Below are 13,778 nucleotides of genomic sequence, written 5' to 3'. Positions count from 1 at the left end.
GGAACATGGTGAGCAAAAGGGAGGTGGAAGTAGAGATGTCTAAGGAGTACTTGGGAATAGATTATATTGGGTTTTGGTGGATACTGTTGGTTTTATTCTAAATGCCATGGAAAACTATTGTAAAGTTTAGATAAGGGGTCCGATTGATTAATTTATCTTGCAAAACAAATACTACAGTGATTGTGTGGAGTGTGGGAAGAGACCATTCTGTGCTAAGTGTTGTGGTCGAATTGAAAGTACACTTGTATGGGTACAGATATGAATATGTATAAGCATACCTATATGATTTAACTTATACCTGAATGAGTTATAAATGCTTGATTTTAGATTATATATGGTTCATCAAATTACATCAAAATCTTCTGAAAGCAACGTGATATATGAATAAGTTACTAAGTAAATAAATTCTGTGGTTAAGTGCTATGGCTGCTAACCAAAAGGTCGGCAGTTTGAATCTACCAGCCCCTTCCTGGAAAACCCTATGGGGAGTTCTACTCTGTCCTTTAGGGTCACTATGAGTTGAAATCAACTCAACAGCAGTGGGTTTGGTTTTGTTTTTTTGTACTGTATGTGTGTTTTTTTTTTCTTTTGTTTTTAGTTATATGCTTTTAATGAAAAAAATATGTAACTAGTTACTAATTTAGATTACTTCAGAGGAGTGCTTGCTCTATTGATCTTTTTTTAAGTCTACTACACACATTGAGGTATGTTTTTAAACCACCCAAACTGAAAGTGTTGAAAGCCACCCTCGTTTTATCCTTCCCAATCTTGCTTCTTTCCCTCGTATTCCTTTCCACTGTCTTATGTTCCTTATCTTACACTTTCGGAATTAAAGCATTTAGAATAGTACATAAACCCAAACCAAACTCACTGTTGTGGAGTTGATTCCAACTCATAGTGACCCTATAGGACAGAGTAGAACGGCCCCATAGAGTTTCCAGGGAGCACCTGGTGGATTTGAACTGCTGACCTTTTGGTTAGCAGCCATAGCACTTAACCACTGTGCCACCAAAATTTCCAGAACAGTACATAAAAACTAAATAATAATAGTTGTTGTTATTAACAGCATTTGCCATATTAACCCAGAAATCTTGGTGTCCTTCTTCACTTACTCCTCTCATTTTAAGTTTATAGCTATCTGTCATGGATAGAATTGTGTCCCCCCAAAATATCTGTCAACTCGGCTAGGCCATGTTTCCCAGTATTGTGTGATTGTCCACCGTTTGGTCATCTGATATGATTTTCCTATGTGTTGTAAATTCTTCCTCTACAATGTTAATGAGGTGAGATTAGCGGCAGTTACCTTAATGAGGCAGGACTCAGTCTACAAGATCAGATTGTGTGTATGTGTGTGTGTTTTTAATTTTTATTGTACTTTAAGTGAAAGTTTACAAATCAAGTCAGTCGCTCATACAAAAATTTATATACACCTTGCTGTGTACTCCTGGAAACCCTGCTGGCGTAGTGGTTAAGTGCTACAGCTGCTAACCAAAGGGTCGGCAGTTCAAATCCCCCAGGCACTCCTTGGAAACTCTATGGGGCAGTTCTACTCTCTCCTATAGGGTTGCAATGAGTCGGAATCGACTCTACGGTACCGGGCTTGGTTTGTGATATACTCCTAATTGCTCTCCCCCTAATGCGACAGCACACACCTTCCCTCCACTTTCTCTTTTCCTGTCCATTCAGCCAGCTTCTGACCCCCTCTGCCCTCTCATCCTCGCTTCAGACAGGAGATGCCAACATAGTTTTCTGTGTCTACTTGATCCAAGAAGCTCGTTCTTCACCAGTATCGTTTTCTATCCCATTGTCCACTCCAATCCCTGTCTGAACAGTTGGCTTTGGGAGTGGTTTCTGTCTTGGTCTAACAGAAGGTCTGGGGACCATGGCCACCGGGGTCCTTCTAGTCTCAGTCAGACCATTAAGTCTGGTCTTTTTTGAGAATTTGGGGTCTGCATCCCACTGTTCTCCTGCTCCCTCAGGAGTTCTCTGTTGTGTTCCCTGTCAGGGCAGTCATCGGTTGTAGCTGGGCACCATGTAGTTTCTTCTGGTCTCAGGCTGATGTAGTCTCTGTTTTATGTGTCCCTTTCTGTTTCTTGGGCTCATAATTACCTTGTGTCTTTGGTGTTCATTCTCCTTTGCACCAGGTGGGTTGAGACCAATTGATGCATCTTAGATGGCCACTTGCTAGCGTTTAAGACCACAGATGCCGCTCTCCAAAGTGGATGCAGGATGTTTTCTTAATAGATTTTATTATGTCACTTGACTTAGATGTCCCCTGAAACCACAATCCCCAAACCTCTGCCCCTGCTACGCTGGCTTTTGAAGCATTCAGCTTATTCAGGAAACTTCTTTGCTTTTGGTTTAGTCCAGTTGTGCTGACTTCTCCCGTACTGTATGTTGTTTTCCCTTCACTTAAAATAGTTCTTATCTACTATCTAATTAGTGAATATCCTTCTCTGTCACTCCTTCCCCCCTCTTGTAACTATCGAAGAATATTTTCTTCTCTGCTTAAACTATTTTTTTTGAGTTCTTGTAATAGTGGTCTTATACAATATTTGTCGTTTTGCAACTGACTAATTTCACTCAGCATATTGCCTTCCAGATTCCTCCATGTTATGAAATGTTTCACAGATTCATCACTGTTCTTTGTCCATGCATAGTATTCCCTTGTGTGAATATACCATAATTTATTTATCCATTCATCCATTGATGGGCACCTTGGTTGCTTCCATCTTTTTGCTATTGTAAAGAGTGCTACAATGAACATGGGCGTGCATATATCTGTTTGTGTAAAGGCTCTTATTTCTCTAGGATGTATTCGAAGGAGTGGGATTGCTAGATTGTATGGCAGTTCTATTTCTAGTTTTTTAAGGAAGTGCCAAATTGATTTCCAAAGTGGTTGTACCGTTTTACATTCCCACCAGCAGTGTATAAGTGTTCCAGTCTCTACAACCTGTCCAACATTTATTATTTTGTGTTTTTTGAATTAATGCTAGTCTTGTCAGAGTGAGATGGAGTCTCATTGTAGTTTTGATTTGCATTTCCCTAATGGCTAACGATTGTGAGCATTTCCTCATGTGTCTGTTAGCTACCTGAATGTCTTCTTCAGTGAAGTGCCTGTTTATATCTTTTGCCCATTTTTTAATTGGGTTATTTGCCTTTATAGTTGAGTTTTTGCAGTGCTATGTAGATTTTAGAGATCGGGTGCAGATCAGAAATGTCATAGCTAAAAACTTTTTCCTAGTCTGTAGGTAACCTTTTTACTCTTTTGGTGAAGTCTTTGGATGAACATAGGTGTTTGATTTTTAGGAGCTCTCAGTTACCTAGTTTCTCTTCTGCATTTTTAGTAATGTTTTGTATACTGTTTATGTCATGTATTAGGGCTTCTAATGCTGTCCCTACTTTTTCTTCCTTGATCTTTATCATTTTAGATTTTATATTTAGGTCTTTGATCCATTTTGAGTTTGTTTTTGTGCATGGTGTGAGATATGGGTCTTGTTTCATTTTTTTTTTTTGCAGGTGGATATCCAGTTATGGCAGCACCATTTGTTAAAAAATTATCTTTTCCCCATTTATCTGACTTTGGGCCTTTGTCAAATATCAGTTGATAATATGTGGATGGATTTGTGTCTGGATTCTCAATTCTGTTCCATTGGTCTCTGTATCTGTTGTTGTACCAGTACCAGGCTGTTTTGACTGCCGTGGCGGTATAATAGGTTCTAAAATCAGGTAGAGTGAGGCCTCCCACTTTGTTCTTCTTTTTCAGTAATGCTTTACTTCTCTGGGGCTTCTTTCCTTTCCATATGAAGTTGGTGATTTGTTTCTCCATCTCAATAAAAAATGCTGTTGGAATTTGGATTGGAATTGCATCGTATCTATAGATTGCTTTTGGTAGAATAGACATTTTTACAATGTTAAGTCTTCCTATCTGTGAATAAGGTATGTTTTTCCACTTACGTAAGTTTCTTTTGGTTTCTTGTAGTAGTGTCTTGTAGTTTTCTTTGTATAAGTCTTTTACATCTCTGGTAAGATTTATTCCTAAGTATTTTATCTTCTTGGGGGCTACTGCAAATGATATTGATTTGGTGATTCCTCTTCAAAGTTCTTTTTGTTTGTGTAGAGGAATCCAACTGATTTTTGTATGTTTATCTTGTATCCCGATACTATGCTGAACTCTTCTATTAGTTTCAGTAGTTTTCTTGAGGATTCCTTAGGGTTTTCTGTGTATAAGATCATGTCATCTACACATAGAGATACTTTTACTTCTTCCTTGCCAACCTGGATGCCCTTTATTTCTTTATCTACCCTAATTGCTCTGGCTAGGACCTCCAGCACAATGTTGAATAAGAGTGGTGATAAAGGGCGTCCTTGTCTGGTTCCTGATCTCAAGGGGAATGCTTTCAGAATCTCTCCATTTAGGATGATGTTGATTTACCCAGCCGAGTGCCGTCGAGTCGATTCCGACTCATAGCGACCCTATAAATGCCCTTATTATGCTGAGGAATTTTCCTTTTATTCCTATTTTGCTGACAGTTTTTATCATGAATGAGTGTTGAACTTTGTCAAATGCCTTTTCTGCATCAATTGCTAAAATCATGTGATTCGTGTCTTTTGTTTAATTTATATGATAAATTAATTGTTTTTCCAATGTTGAACCATCCCTGCATACCTGGTATGAATCCCACTTGGTCGTGGTAAATTATGTTTTTGATATGTTCTTGAATTCTATTGGCTAGAATTTTGTTGAGGATTTTTGCATCTAAGTTCATGAGAGATATAGGTGTGTAATTTTTTTTGTGGTGTCTTTACCTGGTCTTGGTATCAGGGATATGCTGGCTTTATAGAATGAGTTTGAAAGTACTCTGTCCTCTTCTGTGTTCTGAAATACCTTTAGTAATAGTGGTATTAACTTGTCTCTGAAAGTTTGGTAGAACTCTGAAGTGAAGCTGTCCGGGCTAGGGTTTTTTTTTTGTTGGGAGTTTTTTGATTACCTTTTCAGTCTCTTCTCTTGTTATGGGCCTATGTAGTTGTTCTACATCTGTTTGTGTTAGTTAGGTAGGTAGTGTGTTTCTAGAAATTCATCCATTTCTTCTAGGTTTTCAGATTTGTTAGTGTACTATTTTTCATGGTAATCTGATATGATTTTTTTAATTTCAGTTAGGTCTGTTTGAATATCGCCCATCTCATTTCTTATATGGGTTATTTGCTTCCTTTCCTGTTTTTCTTTTTTCAGTTTGACCAATGGTTTATCAATTTTATTTATTTTTTCAAAGAACCAGCTTTTGGTCTTGTTAATTCTTTCAATTGTTTTTCTGTTTTCTATTTCATTTAATTCTGCTCTAATTTTTATTATTTGCTTTCTTCTGGTGCCTGAGAGTTTCTTTTGTTGCTCTCTTTGTATTTGTTCAAGTTGTAGGGATAATTCTTTTATTTTGGCCCTTTCTTCTTTTTGTATGTGTGCATTTATTGATATAAATTGACCTCTGAGCACTGCTTTCCCTGTGTCCCAAAGGTTCTGCTAGGAAGTGTTTTCATTCTCTTTGGATTCTATGAATTTCTTTATTCCATCCTTAATGTCTTCTATAACCCAATCTTTTTTGAGCAGGCTATTGTTCAGTTTCCAAGTGTTTGATTTCTTTTCCCTGCTTTTTCTGTTGTTGATTTCTACTTTTATGGCCTTATGGTCAGAGAAGATGCTTTGTAATATTTCGATGTTCTGGATTTTGCTAAAGCTTGCTTTATGACCTCGTATGTGGTCTTTTCTAGAGAATGTTCCACGTGGACTAGAAAAGAAAGTTTTTTTGGCTGCTCTTGGGCAGTGTTCTGTATGTGTCTGTAAGGTCGAGTTGGTTGATTGTGGCATTTAGATCTTCCGTGTCTTTATTGAGCTTCTTTCTGGATGTCCTGTCCTTCAGTGAAAGTGGTATTTTGAAGTCTCCTACTATAATTGTGGAGCTGTCTATCTCACTTTTCAATGCTGTTAGAGTTTGTTTCATGTATCTTTCAGCCCTGTCATTGGGTGCATAAATATTTAATATGGTTATATCTCCTGGCATACTGTCCCTTTAATCAATATATAGTGTCCTTCCTTATCCTTTGCTGTGGATTTAACTTTAAAGTGTGTATTGTCAGAAATTAATATTGCCACTTCTGCTCTTTTTTGATTGTTGTTTGCTTGATATATTTTTTTCCATCCTTTGAGTTTGTTTAGGTCTCCAAGTCTAAGATGTGTCTCTTGTAGGTGGCATATAGATGGGTTGTGTTTTTTAATCTATTCTTCTACTCCCTGTCCATTTATTGGTGCATTTAGTTTATTTACATTCAGCATAATTATGGATAGATAGGAATTTAGTGATGTCATTTTGATGTCTTTTTTTGTGTGTTGTTGACAGTTTCTTTTTCCCACTTAATTTTTTGTGCTGAGTATTTTATCTTTATATATTGTCTTTTCCTCATATTTGTTGTTGATTTTGTTTCTGCTGAATCTCTATTTTTTTCTTGTATTTTATTTATTTGTGTATTATAGTTTGTCTCCTTTGTGGTTACCTTAATATTTACCCCTATATTTCTAAATTTAAACCTAACTTTTATTTCTTTGTATTGCCTTGTCTTCCTCTCCATAAGAAAGACCTATGACTGAATTTCTTGGTCCCTCTTTATTGTTTTAATGTTGTCTTCCTTTACATAATAACATCGCTGTTTCCCTGTTTTGACTGTTTTTTATGTTGATTTATTTTTGTGATTTCTCTGTCCGGGTTGATATCTGATCGCTCTGTCCAGTGTTCTAGTTTTGGGTTGATACCTGATATTTTTTGTTTTTCTGGGTTTACCTAATATTATTGGTTTTCTAAGCAAAGAACTCCCTTTAGCATTTCTTGTAGTTCTGATTTGTTTTTTACGAATTCCCTAAACTTCTGTATCTGGAAATGTCCTAATTTCACCTTCATAGTTGAGAGTCAGTTTTGCTCTATGTATGATTCTTGGCTGGCAATTTTTTTCCTTCAGTACTTTCTCTAAGTCATCCCTTTGCCTTTTTGCCTACATGGTTTCTGCCTAGTAATCCGAGCTCATTCTTACTGACTGTCCTTTGTAGGTGACTTTTCATTTATCCCTAGCTGCTCTTAAAATTCTCCCTTTATCTTTGGTATTGGCAAGTTTGATTATAATATGTCTTGGTGGTTTTCTTTTAAAATCTACCTTATGTGGAGTTTGATGAGCATCTTGGATAGATATCTCCTCATCTTTCACAATGTCAGGGAATTTTTCTGCCAACAAATTTTCAACAATTCTCTCTGTATTTTCTGTTATCCCTCTCTGTTCTGATACTCCAATCACTCGTAGGTAATTTCTCTTGACAGAGTCCCACATGATTCTTAAGTCTTCTTCATTTTTTAAAATTCTTTTATCTGACTTTTCTTCAAATGTATTAGTGCCAAGTGCTTTATCTTCAAGTTCACCAGTTCTGCCTTCCACTTGCTCAAATCTGCTCCTCTGGCTTTCTATTGTCTGCTTCTGCAATTTTATTGTTAACCTTCTGAATTTCTGATTAGTCTCTCTCTGTGGGTTTTTGGAGTTATTAAATTTTTTGTTTTTTTCTTGAATAACCTTTTTAATTTGTTCAGCTACTTTATCTGTGTGTTCCTTGGCTTGTTTTGCATATTGCCTAATCTCCTTCCTAATTTCATTCTAGTCGTCTTGAAGATTTTTGTATATTAATCTTTTGAATTCGCATCTGGTAATTCCAGGAAGGCACCTTCATCCAGAAGACCCGTTGATTCTTTATCTTGAGAGCTTGTTGAGGTGATCATGGTCTGTTTCTTTATGTGACTTGATATTGACTGTTGTCTCTGAGCCATCTATAAGTTATTGTATTAGTTTTTTTTATGTTTGCTTACTGTATCCTAGCTTCTTGGTTTGTTTTGTTTTGACATGCCCAAATGGGTTGCTTGAGTGAGCTAGTTTAATTATTTTTGCCTTTGGCACTGTGATGTCCTGTCACCAGATGGCTAGAGCTGTTTTCATGTATATCAGTCTAGGAGTCTATTTACTTTTCTTGTTTAAACTCAGCTCAGGTGTCCAGGTAGCTGGTCCTCAAGTGTGTAGTACAGGCTCTGTCCTACAGTCTTAGAGGTGCAGGGGTGATTGGTTTAGGTATTAGTATCTGCTTGCAGCAGGAAGTCATGCTCTGAACAAGGCAGGGGGCTGAGAGTCATCCCACAAATATCTCTGAGGAAACTTGCCCCTCTTCCCTACAGTGTACAGATGGGTGGGTTCTGCAGACAGACCATGGAGCACCCAGTGTTTTTGGTTATAAGGACTGGAAGGTACCAGTTATCCTTGGACCCCTCTCGTGGGTGGCTGGGTGACCTGAGTGGAGACACCAGTCCTTAGGCCCCTGATGTGGGTAGGTGAGGACCCTGTTTAATAGGCAAAGCAATGTCAAACATCAAACACCCACCTCTCCACTGCACAGCTGGAACAGCTGTAGTCTGCCAACAATGGCCTATTCTCCTGAAATAGGGCCACACAGGCCTATGCAAAGGGGAAGGTATTCAAAGTCCATGAACTTTTTATGCCTGGACAGGAGCCACTTCTGTCCTGAGCTCCCCAGGTTAGTGGAGCTGGCAAATTATCTTTTCCTCCCATTATGTATTTATTACTTCTCTAAGGCCGGGAGGCTGGCTCCAGGCTCTCAACAGGGCCTCTCAGGTCCAGGGAAATCAACAGCCACCAAAGCCAGCTTCTGGGCAGGGGGCATGGTAAAATGTATGCAAGTACTTAGCTTTTGCTGAGAGCACCATTCTTCTCTGGTTCTGGAGGTGTGAGTAGGATGTGAGGCTGGCTGCTTCTCCCTGAGGGAACTGCAGCCAAATGCTACTACCAGCCTGCTGCAGCCACTCCTGGAAATTGCACCTAAGGGTTCTGGCGATTCAGGTCCAGCAACTGCTCCCCATTTCTTAACTTTCTCTTTCTCCCCCTGCCACTCAGTCCATTTTCTAACTTTGCCTTTGATTGTCAGGGCTCCTAGCTTGTCATAAATTTAATCGTTTCACTTGTTTTCTCAGATCTTTGTTGTAAAAGCGTTCGAAGGAAGCCTCTGGCTATTCCGCCATCTTGGCCCCACCTCACCCTAGATTGTGTTTTAAGTCAATCTCTTTTGAGATGTAAAAGAGAGAAGTGAGCAGAGAGACAGGGACACCTCACACCACCAAGACACTAGAGCCAGGAGAATAGCGTGTCACTTGGACTCGGGGTCCCTACGTTGAGAACCTCCAGGGGAAGATTGATGACAGGACCTTCCCCCAGAGCCAACAGATAGAGAAAGCCTTCCCCTGGAGCTGGCACCCTGAATTTGGACTTCTAGCCTCCTAGACTGTGAGAGAATAAATTTCTGTTTGTTAAATCCACCCACTTGTGGTATTTCTGTTATGGCAGCTGTAGACAACTAAGAGACCACCCCACTCACTTCTGCCTCATATTGTCTGTCATCAGATCTCTGTGACTGAACATCATTTCATTAACATCTGGCCTTTCTTCTAGGTCCCACTGTCATCAAGTTAGTTCAGGCCCACATCATCTCAACTTTGTACAAGTACCACCATTAGAGTCAGCAAGTGGGACCCTGTCCTGAACCCTATGCTTTAGAGGAGCCCCCTCTGGCTTTCTTCTAGTCAAACACCAATAGAGCAAAACATCTGTAAGCCAAAAACCCAAACCCACTGCTGTCGAGTTGATGCTGACTCATAGAGATCCTATAGGACAGGGTGGAATTGCCCCATAGTGTTTCCAAGGCTGTAAATCTTTACAGAAGCAGACTGTCACTTCTGTCTCCTGCAGAGTGGCTGGTGAGTTTGAAAGATGAACCTTTTGGTTAGCAGACCAGTGCTTAACTACTGCACCACCAGGGCTCCCTGATGTCTGTAGAACCAAGGTAAATGTGCTTACCTAGACCCTGTCTCCCCCACCCTTCTGTTGTTGTTGTTAGGTGCTGTGAGTTTGTTTCTACTCATAGTGACTCTATGTACAACAGATTCTATGTACACCATCCTCACAATCATTGTTATGTCTGAGCCCATTGTTGTAGGCACTGTGTCAATCAATCTCATTGAGGGTCTTCCTCTTTTTTGCTGACCCTCTACTTTACTGAGCATGATGTCCTTCTCCTGGAACTGATCCCTCCTGATAACATGTCCAAAGTATGTGAGATGTAGTTTTGCCATCCTTGCTTCTGAGGAGCAATCTGGCTGTATTTCTTCCAAGACAGATTTGTTAGCTCTTTTGGCAGTACATGGCATATTCAATACTTTTCACCAACACCTTAATTCAAAAGCATCAATTCTTCTTTGGTCTTCCTTATTCATTGTCCAGCCTTCACATGCATATGAGGTGACTGAAAACACCACGGCTTGGGTCAGGCACACCTTAGTCTTCAAGGTGACATCTTTGCTTTTTAACACTTTAAAGAGGCCTTTTGCAGCAGATTTGTCCAATGCAATGCATCATTTGATTTCTTGGCTGCTGCTTCCGTGGGTGTTGATTGTGGATCCAAGTAAAATGAAATCCTTGACAACTTCAATCTTTTCTGCATTTATCATGATGTTGCTTATTGATCTAGTTTTGAGGATTCTTATTTTCTTTATGTTGAGGTATAATCTATACTGAAGGCTATAGTCTTTGATCTTCTTCAGTTAGTGCTTCAGGTTGTCTTCACTTTCAGCATGAAAGGCTGGGTCATATATGTAATGAAGGTTGTTAATGAGTCTTCCTTCAATCTTGATGCCCCATTATTCTTCGTGTAGTTTAGCTTTTGTAATGACCCACACAGTAGAATGCCTTAGCATAGTCAATAAAACACAGATAAACATCTTTCTGATATTCTCTGTTTTTTTTTTCCAGGATCCATCTGACATCAGTAATGATATCCCTGGTTCCAAGCCCTTTTCTGAATCCGGTTTGAATGTCTGGCAGGTACCCTGTTGATGTACTGCTGCAACTGCTTTTAAATGATCTTCAGCAAAATTTTACTTGCATGTGATCTGTAGTCAGTGGGATCACCTTTCTTTGAGATAGGCATAAATATGGATCTCTTCCAGTCAGTTGACCAGGTAGGTAGCTGTCTTCCATATTTCTTGGCATAGACTAGTGAACACTTCCAGTGATGCATCCATTTGTTGAAACATCTCAATTGATATTCCATTCATTTGGAGCCTTTTTTTTTTTTTTTTGTACTTTAGATGAAGGTTTACAGAACAAACTAGTTTCTCATCAAACAGTTAGTACACACATTGTTCTATGACATTTGTTAACAACTCCACAACATGTCAACACTCTCCCTTCTCAACCCTGGGTTCCCTGTTACCAGCTTTCCTGTTCCCTCCTATCTTCCAGTTCCTGCTCCAGGGCTGGTGCACCCCTTTAGTCTTGTTTTGTTCCATGGGCCTGTTCAACCTTTGGCAAAAGGGTGATGAACCTCAGGAGTGAGCTCATTACTGAGCTGAAAGGGTGTCTGGGGGCCGTACTGTCAGGGTTTCTCTAGTCTCTGTCAGGCCAGCAAGTCTGGTGTTTCTTTCTGAGTTAGAATTTTGTTCTACATTTTTCTTCAGTTCTATTCAGGACCCTCTATTGTGATCCCTGTCAGAATTGTCAGTGCTGGTAGCAGGGCACCGTCTAGTTATACTGGACTCAGTCTGGTGGAGGCTGTGGTGGTTGTGGTCCATTAGTCCTTTGGACTAATCTTTCCCTTGTGTCTTTAGTTTTCTTCATTCTTCCTTGCCCCCAAAGAGTGAGATCAGTGGAGTATCCTAAATGGCTACTCACAGGCTTTTAAGACTCCAGACGCTACTCACCAAAGTAGAATGTATAACATTTGCTTTATAAATTATGTTATGCCAATTGAGCTAGATGTTCCCTGAGACCATGGTTCCCACAGCCCTCAGCTCAGCAATTTGGTCCCTCAGGGAGTTTGGATGTGTCTATGGAGCTACCATGACCTTACCTTGTACCGGTTGTGCTGGCCTCCCCAGTATTGTGTACTGTCTTACCCTTCACCAGAGTTACCACTTGTCTATTATCTATTAAGTGTTTTTCCAACCCCACAACTCCCTTCCCTCATAACCATAAAAGATTGCTTCTTTTTGTATGTAAACCTTTTCATGAGTTTTAACAGTAGTGGTCTCATACAATATTTGTCCTTTTGCTGTTGACTTATTTCAGTCAGCATAATGCCCTCCAGATTCATCCATGTTATGAGGTACTTCCTGGAGCTTTGTTTTTATCGCCAATGCCTTCAGTGCAGCTTGACCCTCTTCCTTCAGTACCAGCGATTCCTGACAATATGCTGCCTCCTGAAATGGTTTCTTTATAATATGTGAATTAGGTTTTTGGATAAAAGAGAGAAAGAATTAATTGCCAGACTTTTTATTTTCCTTCTGCAAACTGCATACTTCAGTCAAGATCTCAACACCAGAGTTGATTTTTATTCTTAGTTAAAGTTGGAGCTATAAAGGCAAAGAGGTTTTGTAACCTTTAGACCTTAAGTGGAGATCTTTTATTGTTCAGTTGCCACAAGTAAATCTAGAGGCAGTTACACATTATTTTCATGTACATTCTGTGATTATCTGGATAAAATTGTATCATTAAGAGAATCCACTCAGTTCTTAACCTGCAAAATTTGAGGAGTTTCAATAAGGGAATATATAAGTTCTCATTTCATAAAGTTTTTGAGGGAAATCATGCAAAATAAACAACAATTAAATAGTGGAGACATCAATCTATCTTTCTTTTATACAGTTTTAAAATTTCTGGAAAACTTAGCAATACACTGAACTATCCACTAGACGCTGTATTAAGCACTTTGTATTTGAATTTTTATTTTGTCTATTTTATTTGATCATGGTTAATTAGGGAGATATTATCCACATGATATAGTTTAGGAAATGGTGACTTGGAGAAATTTAGTAACCTGTTCAAGCTTACATAGTAGTTTTGGAACAAAGATTTAAAGGATGTTTTTCTAAGAAACCTGTATTCTTAGCCATTATATTATAAATCCAAGACTGTATGCAGTAATATTGCATAGTAATACTACATGTAAACTATACAGAATTGAATGGAATACTGAGAAATGCTTTAAGAGATCTAAATATCTTTGAACTCAGTCACATTTTAAAAAGTGACAGATCGTCTACCAGTTTTTCTCTGAAGGTTTTAATATATCTAAAAATAGCAATAAAGTTAAGGCACAGGCTACTTCCTGGGGATTAAGGATGGGCTGGAATTAAAGGCCAAATGCTTTCAACAACTTCTAATCAAAGTGAATCCTCAGGAAATGCCTTGTATCCTCATCATTGTTTAATTGGATGTCTCTTATACTTGCATTTAATCTACTACCTCCTTAAGTTGTGTTAATTATTAATCTTGAAGCTTCAGAAATTAAAAAAAAAAAAAACCTTCCTCTGTGACTTAATATAATATACTCCTCTCACTCTGAAACTTTTTTTTTTATGACAGTATGACATTTGGTGCAATGATATTCTCAGCAAAATGTGATTTAAACTCTCCTTACCTCCATCCTATAAATCACATCCTTAATTAGTACAATGACAATATTAATTTTCAAGTCATCTTAAATCCAAATTATTTCCCATTTATGATCTTATTTGCAATTGTAAGACAAAGAACTAAAGGAGGGCAACCAAGGCAAACTGCTTTTTTGAAAAAATGACAATCCTAACAGCTACTGACTGATGTGTTCTTATTTGAACACTGATTGAAAATTC

The sequence above is a fragment of the Loxodonta africana genome, chromosome 6, assembly GCF_030014295.1.
Source record: "Loxodonta africana isolate mLoxAfr1 chromosome 6, mLoxAfr1.hap2, whole genome shotgun sequence".
NCBI classification, from domain to species: Eukaryota; Metazoa; Chordata; class Mammalia; order Proboscidea; family Elephantidae; genus Loxodonta; species Loxodonta africana.
This window is presented reverse-complemented; position numbering follows the sequence as displayed.